The 12,419-nt window shown below is 32.1% G+C and overlaps 1 long non-coding RNA gene and 1 pseudogene across 1 annotated transcript; both read right to left on the bottom strand.

Annotated features, from left to right (window-relative positions):
* Positions 1 to 8,083: 8,083 nt before the first annotated feature.
* On the bottom strand, positions 8,084 to 9,380 carry LOC125216148 (annotated as a pseudogene).
* Positions 9,381 to 10,327: 947 nt separating this feature from the next.
* On the bottom strand, positions 10,328 to 11,283 carry LOC125216149. Its single transcript, XR_007175360.1, has 2 exons — positions 11,086 to 11,283; positions 10,328 to 10,357 (listed from the first exon to the last, which is right to left on the bottom strand). It is a non-coding gene; the product is annotated as an uncharacterized LOC125216149 (long non-coding RNA).
* Between the last annotated feature and the right edge of the window lie 1,136 nt (positions 11,284 to 12,419).

The raw sequence follows: 12,419 nt of genomic DNA, 5'->3' as shown, positions 1-12,419 counted from the left end.
AACTATTTTCAACCTAAAATAATGATAAATCTCAATAAAGTCGCATATTTGAAATAGTATGTTACCTGGATTAATTGATTGATCCGAAGATAAAATTCCTTCAAAATATTGAAGTAGGATATTAGTTGCACTATCAAGAAATTTCCCAATTCTATAACACCACAAATTACGACTACATCATCCTCCACCCTAACAAAATAATAAAACATCAGTTAGTTCAAAAATAGGAAACTTTTGTTTTAAAAAATAATTAGTCAAAGTAATACAAGTCAAACCATTAACATGATCATCCAATTATTACTCCATCGCCAAATCCTGGATCAAAATGGTAACCTCGTGGAGTCCCATCTATACAAACTTGATTGAAAATGTAAAATTTAATTAACTAGCAACCTATTTTTAATTTAATAAATAAATAAAATTTATATTGATTTATTTTATATACGTACGGCAAGCTTTTCGTGCTTGATCAATTATCGTGAGAGACACCATCCCCATTGACTTGGCTTTATTGAAGCAAGTAGCTAGACCAAGATATAGTCACACAAGCGTGGTTTGCACATGTATCTCATTTCTCACTGTTTTCTGTAAAAAAAATCAACACCCAAAATATGAACATTTTATTACCCCCAAAATAACATATAATACTGAAATATTTAAATTTTATGTATAAATGACTTTTTTAAATACAAGTTAAGTATTTATGTATAAAAACAATGAATTGTTGTTAAAGCCATATAAAAAACACAATAAAAAAATAAATTTAAAAAAAAAAACTAAAAAAACAATAAGTAGCTATGAAGAAATTTTAAAAAACACAATTAAAAAATAATCTGAATAATAAAACATCAAAAAAAAAATTGACAGTGACTATCACATCACACCATAGAAGAAAAAAGAGTTGGTGGCCATGGAGGACCTCCACTACCGCCATTCTTGATTGACCGATGAAAGGCGAGCAGAGAAAAAAAGGGCTAAATTTGGTCGGGCAGATTATAAAAAACAGGCCAAAATTAATTTTCCTAACAAAGGATTGGTACCAAAAGATGTTGACCTAATTTTGCTATTTCGGTTTATTTGGATACCAAACAGCACTAACAATTTATGATTTTTTTTCCCAATAAAGTAATTTTTTCTAAATGAAGATTATCTTTAAATTTTAGATCTGAAACGAACTACTACTAAAGTCAATGATGCGGGCTACCACAAATACACTAGCTAAAGTAAGAAAAAATAACAAAATTTTAAAATTGGGATGGGATGTACTATCATTACGCATGTGATGTAGTATAACTGATCTATCATTGTTTCAATTTATTATTCAGAACTTGAGATAAGAAAAACAAATTCTAGTGAAGGATGAAGTTTATAATAAAGTGAAGTTAAATTTTAGAAATCAAAATTTTAACCCATTTTTGCAACGAAACATGAATAGAAGAAAAATAAGCAGACGAAGATAGAAAATTATGAGAATTGCTTACCTTCAAAACACCCAGCTGCAGCTGCAAGCAGGTAAAATAACTTGTTAGTCACATTCACATATTACATCTGCTTGCAAAGAAACAATAAATAAAGAGAAATAGATGAATATTTAATTCGTTTGATTTTAAGTTAGCAAATTTTAAATTAGAAAATAGTAGTAGGAGTACTACTTATTTTAGGCATTCAGTATGTAAAAGTGAAGATTCTGTTTATAGGAAGCAGAAATCCAAATAAAAAACAGAGAAAACATGCAAATTAACTAGAGATCTGAAACAGCTAGAATAAACGCTGGAGCTGAAGAAAGGAGGCGGCAAAGAGATGTTGTGTATATTTTGCAGAGGGGAAGGAGACAATTTGAGACAACGTGTTAGCGAATGATGGCAGAGAGTGTGAGGAAGAAGAAGAAGAAGAAGCTGAAAGTGCAATTCCAGAACTACCTAATTTCAGAGAAAATAACACTATTTGGGGGCGAGAGCTGCGATTAGGCCCCAATTTGAAAATGAGAGATAAAGACTTGGGATTTTATTCTTTTACTACTTGAATTAAATTAAAAAGGGAGGAGAATGTTAGGCAGAATAAAATATACTACCTCCATCCACCAAAATTTGTCCCACTTTGACTCAGCACGGATTTTAAGAAATGTAATGGAAAGTGAGTTGAAAAAGTTAGTGGATTATGGATCCTACTTTTATTTATTAGTTTTTTATAATAAAATGTGAGTAAGAATGAGTTAGTGGAATATGAGGTCCACTACCAAAAATAGTAAAAGTGAAATGAGACAAATTTTGGTGGACGGAGGCAGTACATTTGTTGGGACAATTAATTAGTTCCGGCTTTGACTTATTTCGGATTTATCCAATGCCAGTAATTTCAGAATTTCTCTAGGACAAGTGTAACAATGAGATCGAGCGTTATGAACTATTTTAGTTTTCTTGGGCCTTTTTAAAATAAAACCCACGTTCGCTCAATTGTGGCTTGACAAAACTTCTTTTATAAAAAATAAATGTTTCTTCATATGTTTATCAAGTAGATCAAGCATTTAGGTCTGCTTATCTTTTAAATAACTAGTATTACACATGTGCGATGCACAGACTAAAATATTTTTAATCGAAATCAATTAAAAAAATTAGGAATCATATCATTATATAAAAATTATATATAATCAATATGTATAATACAATGAATTATTGGTGAAAAAATTTATGAACTGATAATTTTGTATGAATGAATTACACCAGATCATCAAACCAAAATGTATATTCACCTACTTTCTTTACTTATTCAGTTTTAAATATATATTTTATATAAATTACTATATATCAATTGGGCAACTTATACTTTGTGTTATGCAATCTTCTAATCCACATGAGTGTTCCTATTACTTTAACTATTATTTTAATTAAAAGAATATCAAATTTCTTTCTTTTTTATTTCTCATTTTATTTGTTTATTCTATTATACATCAAAATATATTTATTTAAATTCATAAATTTTCGAAAAACACATATCTTCTTATTTAAGACATTAATTAGTTTATTAAGATTAAATTAATACAGTGTATAACTTAAATATAAAAAATTTAAGAAATCCCATAATAACGTAACTAATTAATAAAGTATATAAATCAAGAGCAATAATATACTTATGTAAATAATATATTCCATTAACAACTTTGGTAATCAGTTGATGAAACTCATGTATTGAAATACTCCTATATAACTGAATGAAGCCCTAACAAATTAAACCTAATGTATAAAATTGTGCCTCCATATCACAACGTCTTCTTCCCTGCGACGTCTCCTTTCTAGAATTTTGCCACTGCGCTTGGTCATTTATTTTATTTATACATGATGCGAAAATATATTAAATAAATTGGCTACATTCAAACCCCAAAAATATATGACTCCCTGAAAAAAAAAATGAAACTAACCACCATAAAAATAACATTACATGTACAAAGTAAATCATGAATAACAAAAGACCATCAATTAGCGAAACAAATATGTATGAATATGTGTTTGTAACCTCTATTTATAATAAAAATAACATTACATGTACAAATTACCAAAACAGTTATCTAAGTTTGTCCAGCATTCAAAACATTAGCCTCAAATTTAGAAGGCATATAACACATTATTCTGCACAAGAAACTCACAGTAGCACACTCACCAAACCGGTCTCTCACCAGGCAAGTACGAAGGCGACCCGCCTTCGAATGGCATGAATGTGTGGAAGAAGAAAGTGCTATGGGAATTCAATTTTCTCAATAAAACTGACAAAAAAATTACTATCAAAGTTTAATATTTCAATAGCATTAGTATAATGGTATTATAATCATAAATTTCTCAATTGAATGCACAGAGTGAAAAGCCATGAAGTCGATTGGAGTTTTTTTAGCTATCTGATTTTAAAGACTCACTTACCGTTATATTTCTATGGAAGAAGAAAGGCTTTGGGAGTGGGAGTATTAAACTAAATATCTAGATAACCTCCCACTCACTCCACTTAATCACACTTTTAAAGCCTTTAATTATATATTTTTAATTTAATATAATTTTTTAAATTAAATGGCAATCTTGTAAATTTTTCCAAAACTCCCATTTTATATATTGTATAGATATGCCAGATTTTAAATAATAATAATTATTATGGAAAAGGAAAAATTTAGGTCAAATTCTTTGCTAAGTGAGTTGATATTGGGCGATCTCGTCCAAAAGTATTACTCCCTCTGCCCGCCATTAGGAGTCTCATTCATAGGCGGCACGGGTTTTAAGAAATGTTAAGAAAAGTGGATGGAAAAAAGTTAGTGGAATAGAGGTCCCACTTGTTTATGTTAGTTTTAAATGAAATGTGAGTGTAATGAGTTAGTGGAAGATGAGACCCTATTACCATTTATGACATAAGTGAACCGGGACTTCTATTCGCGGACGGACTAAAATGGAAAAACGGGATTCCTATTCGCGAAGAGATTATTTTTCATATGCCTTAGACACAATAAATTAGACCCGTGAGAAATATATAAAAATTCATAGTAATTTTTATGGACGATTTACATTTTAAAGTTGAATTATTGGTACAAGTAGTGTTCCATCCCATAAAGCTCAGGAGATTTGATCTCAAATATTGTAGTAGCTGATAATTTTGTGACAAAAAGTAAAATTGTTTAACCCAAATAGTATTTCTTTAATTCTTCACATATTTGTTCTATCAAAAATGGGGTTCAATAAGAATAGTGGTGTATGAGCATCTCTAACCACATACTCTGGAATTCGGCACTACAAAACATAATCTAACATAAATAAATGAATAAAAGTGGGTCCGAGTCCACATTCATGCTTTTTGGCAAGAGCATGGACTTAGGGCTGATAATTTTTGTTACGACACGATAACACGACATGAACCCGCACGAAATTAACACGACACGAACACACACGTATATGATTTGGGTCCTTATAGGGTCGACCCAATAAAAACCCGAAGATAACGGGTTGGGCCGGGTTTGGGTTACACGTTAAGAAAAAAATAATTATTTTTATTAATTAAAAATTATTAAATTTTAATTTTATTTATTTTTGTTGATTAAAAAATATTATGCTTTAATTTTAATTAATTAAAAAAATACTATTATACTTTAATTTTCATTAATTAAAAAATACTATACTTTAATTTTTTATGAATTTTAAGAAAATATTATGCTTAGATTTTATTAAAAATTATTTTTTTTAATTATTTAATTTTATTATATAGATATAATATTACTATACTGATGGGGTTAGGAGCCCCTTGCACAGCGGAAGACTTGTACAAAACAAATAAATCGAGACATGGATCTATTTGACCGATTATGCGATTAATCAATTCACATGTTAAATAGATAATTGCATGCTAGAACGCAAATAATTCATGCTCTAAGAAAGTAAATCCTAAAACATGAATTCTACGATTTAGGGTTATCGATTTGATTCTCCAAAGAATCGTCGATTGCTCGCGCCTTCTCCACGTGATGATCTTCGATACTAGACCACGGATCTTCTCTCTGGTTCCCGAACTGTATCTCGATATCAGGGTGGGATGATCTTATCAAAATACCAGGACTCGAATAAAGAAGACAGAAGAAATCCTTCTCCAATTAGGAGAGAAATTCGAACTCCTCTAGGTAGAGGAGACGAAAAATATGAGTAATAAAAATTATGATTTCTGTCTCTTTATTCTCCTATTTATATTAAGTTCCTTTTAGGCCCAGACAGGGATCTATGGAAGGTTTTGGATACGGGCTCCCCCAATTAGCTTTTTACTAATTAAATTGAATCCATAATTTAATATTGGAATATTACGAGCAGCCACTATAGAAGTAATGTTGAACTCTCCCCATCCAAATCCGAAATTACAAGTAATCCGGGTTTCCACTTTGTCTATTATTTATTTCCCGCGCTTAAGATATAAATGTCCATTAATTAATTAATGTCTGCTATGGACTTAATTAATTAATATCTTATTAATTCCAAGAGTGGACTTAGCAAGAAACACTTATTTATTATTCATAGAGTAATAAAACTCCAACTGGCCAGTTTTCCGAATAATAAAACCTTGTTTGAGCTCCTCTTGAGGACATTATCAAACGAGACTCACCTCGTGCACGATTCAACATAATAGCAATCCTAGCACCGCTAGATATTAATCACCACTACCCAATATATCAGGATTATTGGGTTGCGAAAAACCCTCACCATTTGATAAGTCAAAGTAGTGCATAATCAATACCGTATGCTCAATGCTAACATATGTAGATTAAGAAATAGTATTTTATCAAGACCTAGTCTTTCAGTAGATAGCATAAAGACACGTCTTCTTGTTAGATCCGATTCAGTGCTATACCACACCAATGTCATCTTATTTCAATAAGGCTTAGAAATATGCGGACTGACATTGCAACATTTCACGATAGGTAGCCAAAGCCTATCTAGGTTGTGAAATTCCTCTTTTTCTTTTGCAAAGCATTGCATAGATCTGACCGTATTACCTTAAAGTGGACGACGCCCACAACCGGTCTACTAAGCAAAAGATTTAGACTTTGTTTGCTTTTTATACATTTAAATGTTTATAAAACATCTTATAAATGCACAAGCAAACACAATGTAATAATAATAGTGATTCTATTCGTGCGAGAACTGCTCGAATAATACTGAATCGGGTTAAAAATGGATTGTAGAGTTTTACGTATACAAACAAGATTCTATTCGCGCGACACTGCTCGAAACATGTTTTTTAGTATACCAAACCTAACATATACTTCAATTTTATTATTTTGATTAAGAAAATGAATATTTTAATTTGATAATTTTTTATTTTATCATGTAATATCATGTTTAAATCGTATAAGAACATCATGTTTTAGTCGTTATCGTGTCGTGTTAAGCTAACTTACTAACATTAACAGAGGGTTGGCTTTTTCCTTGGGTACACGATAACACGGATGAATACGACACGAATCCGTTGGATTGGGACACGATAAGAATCCGATGATTTTAGGTTGGGTTTGACCTTATTGGGTTGGTTCGATAATAGGTTGACACGATAACGACCCAACCCGCACGATCTGACAACCCTAATGTGGATGCTCTTATTGATAACCCTAATTCCATAACACCAAATCATATTGCCAACTTAGTATTGATAAGACCATGGGTACAAAGGAAAAACTTCTGTTGCCGAATTGAGGAATTCGTCGCAATCCCTTTCTCTATCCCAAGGTAGATTAATTTCTTTAATCAAATCGATCTCTTTCTTTTGTTGGCAAGGTTATGCTTTTTGATTTATTGTTTATTTCGCTAGAGCTAAGCGATATGAATATGATATTATTAATGGGGAGTGAGATTGGGGGATATGAACATCACTCAATTAGGGATTTGAAGTTCTCATTAGTCAATTATGGAATTCTTTTTTTTTATTGTTGCTTGCTTCACAGATTCACAGTAGCTAGCTCCTGTTTAGATCTGACAATTGATTATTTAATTGATTGAAAGAGGCATACTGCTGATTGGAGTTAAGGTTTCAAGCACAAACTGAAGAGGCTATTACTGAACTCAATTACTCCAATTTTTTCATATAATACTGTGAACTTGCAAGTGATTACATATATGTGGATTTAAAAGCATATTGCTCACTTAATATTCTTCCCTGCACATGATCAGCTTAAGCAGCAAGTGTTCATCACCTAAATAATGAAATGCACTCGTGGATTGTCTGTTCATATCTTCATTTACATATTCTCTCAATCTTGCTATACAAGACTACATGTCCCCTGAATGTTATGCATTTATATCGACTTGAATCTTAGCCCTGAATCAGTATGACTTGTATATGTGTGTATGCGTTTGTTTGAGATTCATCACTCGCTCGCAAACAAATACAAGAGTTCTGTTGGCAGAAATTTTGCATCAGTGAGCCGGTCAAGTGAAGACGACTTAAGATAGAAACTATATTGCATTGTATGTTTCCAGGAGTTAACCAGTGTCGTTTTGTTAAATCCTTGAAACAGAGTGGGATGTTGCACTGTTCAAATCCAGAACATAATAAAAAAAGTATGCAAAGTTCGTTTGTAAACGAAAATTTATTGCTCAAGTATTATGTATGAAGTTGTGATAAATGACTTTCATAGTCAAATAGCCTTATTGGTAACTTCATGTAAACTTGTCAATATTGATTACAAAATTTTGGTCGAATACAGAGAGTATAAAGCAATTAAACAATTTTGTTTAGTGACAAATTCTGGGAACGATCCAAGATTTAGTAGTGGAATTCCTATCTGAAGGTGGCAAATCCATATACCTTTTCCAATCATGGATGATCATGGTAAGATCATGCATCTTGTTTTGAATGCCTATGCAGCAATTGGCATGCATGGTGATAACCTCATCCAGATCCTTGCTGGGTTCACAGAATCCCTCGAAGTAGGCTGTATCCAAGAAACGGAACTCTAACCCGATTTGGTGGATGAACGAGTTTTCCTTTATCATGTTCAACACGTCTTGGTCGTGTTTGCCTGGGAAATATTCCCGCGCATTGTACCAATACTTGTATAACTCGATGGTCATGTTGTTGGATTTCACATACGTGAACCCTGTATTCCCGGTGTTGCTCACGTCTTTGTAGTTGGCGCTGTAGTGGTCGCAATCCATCTCGAAATCCCCATCCTCGTAGAATTATTTGAATGGATGCCTAAACCACATCACATCTGCATCCTAAATGTGAAGTGAAAAAAGATCAATATAAATTCAACTCCAAAATTGCGTTGTAATTGCAATTTTTCAGAATTTGGTAAAATTACATAATTGATGTAACTATTTGTACCGTATAAATGAAGTCGAATCCCAATTCAAGAACAGTGCGCATAAGCTCAATCTTTCGCCACGTTATCTTCAGATAATCCCCGCTCATGAAATATGTCTTGCCGGGGAAGTTCACGCCCTTCGTCGTAACAGCGTAGCAGTGGAGGTGCGCCGTCGCCTTGCAACGCTCGTATGTCGTCTTGTCGAACTCGTAGACCACTAAGTGATCCAAGAGGTGCGCCGTTCCATTTCAGATCTTGAAGCTCTCTAAAAATAGATCGAAGACGGAATTTGGTTCCGTCCATGCCGCGTTTAGATTTGTGATTATCACCGTCTTGTTGTCCTTCATCGTCGCACTTCTCAACGGCTTCTCCAATTCGATATTCTCGTCTTTTTCCTGTGGGTACTTGACCTGAAAATTTTTGGGTATCCAATCCCGATTTTATAATTTTATAATGAAATATAAGTAGATTGAAGTAGCAGTAGAACATAAAATGTACTCACCATGATACTATAGTAAATGAAAGTATAATGATGAATCGACCAAAATGAAAAAATGAGGCGCACACTACCTGACGAAATAACTCATTGGCATAAAACTAAATGTCACCAATTTTTTAAATAATATATTACATGCAATCAAATAGTTATAAGAAAGTTATGACACACATACCAAAGAAGTAGGTGGTGGAATAGGTGACATGTATTGATGTAACGAAAACAAATTAGCATTCGAATTAAGGCTTCGAAAAAACATCATAGGATAGTTAGCCCACTTGGACTGAATGAACAATACTCTTTCAAAGAAGGCCACGGATTTGCTCCCGTAAAAGCCAAATTTCACATTGTGATAGATCACGGGCAACCTTGTAATGTGTATCAGTATATAAGTCTCCATCCCTAAGAAATATTCTCACGTTATCAATTTTGGAGTCTTTTAAACTATAGTATCATTACACTACTGAGGATATATATAGGTCTCACTATTCACTTTTTGTCTATCTCTAGTCCTATATGTATTTTCCTGATTTCATATTAAAATTCGTGTCATTCTAAAATCTCTATTTTAGGGAACATTGGTGGAGTATTGTTTATATTGAGAGTTAAAGACGATTTATTTATTTGTTGGATAACGTTTTGCCGTGCCTATTTCCTGAATATGTGGTTGGAGATGTTTAGACACCACTCTTCTTATTGAACCCCATTTTTGATACATTTCAGGTAAATCTTAGTATAATAGAACAAATTTGAGAAGAATTAAAGAAATATTTGGGTTTAACAATTTTATTTTTTATCACATAAATTACATCAGCCGCAACATTTGAGACCAAATGTCACACCCCAACTCCTATGACTTATGCACTTACTATAAATAAATTAAAATTTTAAAATAAATAATCCACGTGTCAACTATATAAAATCCACATATTATATCAGGTACATATTTCAAATCATTCTAAACCGTAGTGGGACCCTCTCACCGACCCTGATAACATGTGCAATTCCTACGACTCATCTCAACCAAATACTTCACTCATATCTTATTCCTGAAAAATATTAGTGGTTTATATGAGCCACAACTCAGTGCATATAAACCTTACCTTTAATTCCACATACAAATATCAAATACATTCATTTACCAACATATATCAGCGGAAGTAATAAATATCATAAACAATTTAACATTCATATGCATATGTCTCTCCATTCTTTTTATTATTCTGTGACACATCAAGCCTGGTATCTGCCCGGGATTTCCATTGTATACGACCCGTAGGTCCCTTATATTTATTTGACCTTTCCACGAAGGTCCCTCTTTGATTTGACCTTTCCACGAAGACCCCTCTTTGCATATTTTGACCTTTCCACGAAGGCCCCTCTTTGATTTGACCTTTCCACGAAGGTCCCTCTTTGCTCTTTGTATTGACCCGTAGGTCTATTATCATTGTATATGACCCGTAGGTCTTTTGCCATTGTATATCAGATCCAGAGCAAGAGTGTCACATATCCTCTGATTCAAATGATTCCAATATGATACATCAAACATATCCATTGCACCAATTACATAACCATATATTCCACCAATTAATTCCAATACTACAGATAAACATATCCATTGCACAAATCACATATCCATATCATATTTCACCATCAATATCAAATGACACATAACCTTTTCAAGCTTACATCATATAATTCAAATATTCACTCCAATTTAACACATAGCAATCAATCACATAAAATATGTAAAATTAAAAGTGTGATTTATACACACCTGATTATGACATATAATCAAATCAACTCCCAATTTTGTCTCTTAAATTACCCTCGATCCTGATTGCAGTTATTTGAATCCCTAATTTCCATCCTTCGTTCTATAAATTTCTCCTGTATGAATAATGTTTCTCTCCTTCCTTTTTATTTTTCTTTCCCTCAGTAGTTTCTTATTTCTCTAACTCTGGAAGATTAGCCACGTATCTTAAATAATACAAGTGGCACTCCTATATGTATATTTATGCATGCAAGGCCACGTATATACATGATTTTTTTTTAACTTATAACTACAACATATTCCTTATTTTATTGTTAATATAAGTTAAACCCTTGTTACTAGTATATGGGTGCCATATTTAGTTATACTATTTCATTTAGGATATATATATATATATATATATATATATATATATATATATATATATATATATATATATATATATATACTACTCCCGTAGTCACACATTCACTAATTACTATATATTCTCATAATTATAAAGTCTAATGGAGTACATACCTATATTTATATACTTAATAAATACTAATCTTACGTATATGTATGTTGTACATTTCAATTATATAAGAAGATATCTCGTAATTTATTAAGTAACTCTTCTATAATTCTCAGTTGCTATCTAATAATAATAAAGATTATACAACTAACAATATAAATATGCCAATATAAATAAAAATATATTAATATGCAAAATAATGCAATGCCAATATAAATAAAAATATATTAATATGCAAAATAATGCAGGTTTCGGGTTAGGGATGTCACAATTCTTCCCCTCTTTAAGAATTTTGTCCGCAAAATTCATTCCTCTCTATGTTAACGTACTCAAAGAAATTGTTAACCCGTAAATAGATGTGGATAGTTCTTTCTCATCTTTTCTTCTGTTTCCCATGTCACCTCTTCGACTACATGATTTTGCCAAATAACTTTTACCATTGGAATATCTTTTCTTCGCAATTGTTTCAGGACATGTGAAGGATCAGATCGATAAAACCGAATCCTACTGACTTAGAAAATATTATGAATCTGTGCCAACTCTGGAGATAATGTTAACCTATACGCCAATGGTCCAACTCTTTCAACAATATCTCACGGTTCAATATAATGAGGATTCAACTTACCTTTCTGAGGTGAAACTCACAAAAGACTTTCTCAAGACTGAGATAGTAAATCGCGGATCTCTGTCAATATATAAGATACTAGAATACCATATAAGCGTTCCTGCAGATAATGATGCCAAATCTTCAAAACAAAATAATGTCGCTAATAACAGGTTTTGAACAGAATAAGAAACTTCCTGTACTTGCGATTGTTACGAC

This window comes from Salvia hispanica, chromosome 3 (assembly GCF_023119035.1).
Source record: "Salvia hispanica cultivar TCC Black 2014 chromosome 3, UniMelb_Shisp_WGS_1.0, whole genome shotgun sequence".
Classification (NCBI taxonomy): Eukaryota; Viridiplantae; Streptophyta; class Magnoliopsida; order Lamiales; family Lamiaceae; genus Salvia; species Salvia hispanica.
This window is presented reverse-complemented; position numbering and strand designations above follow the sequence as displayed.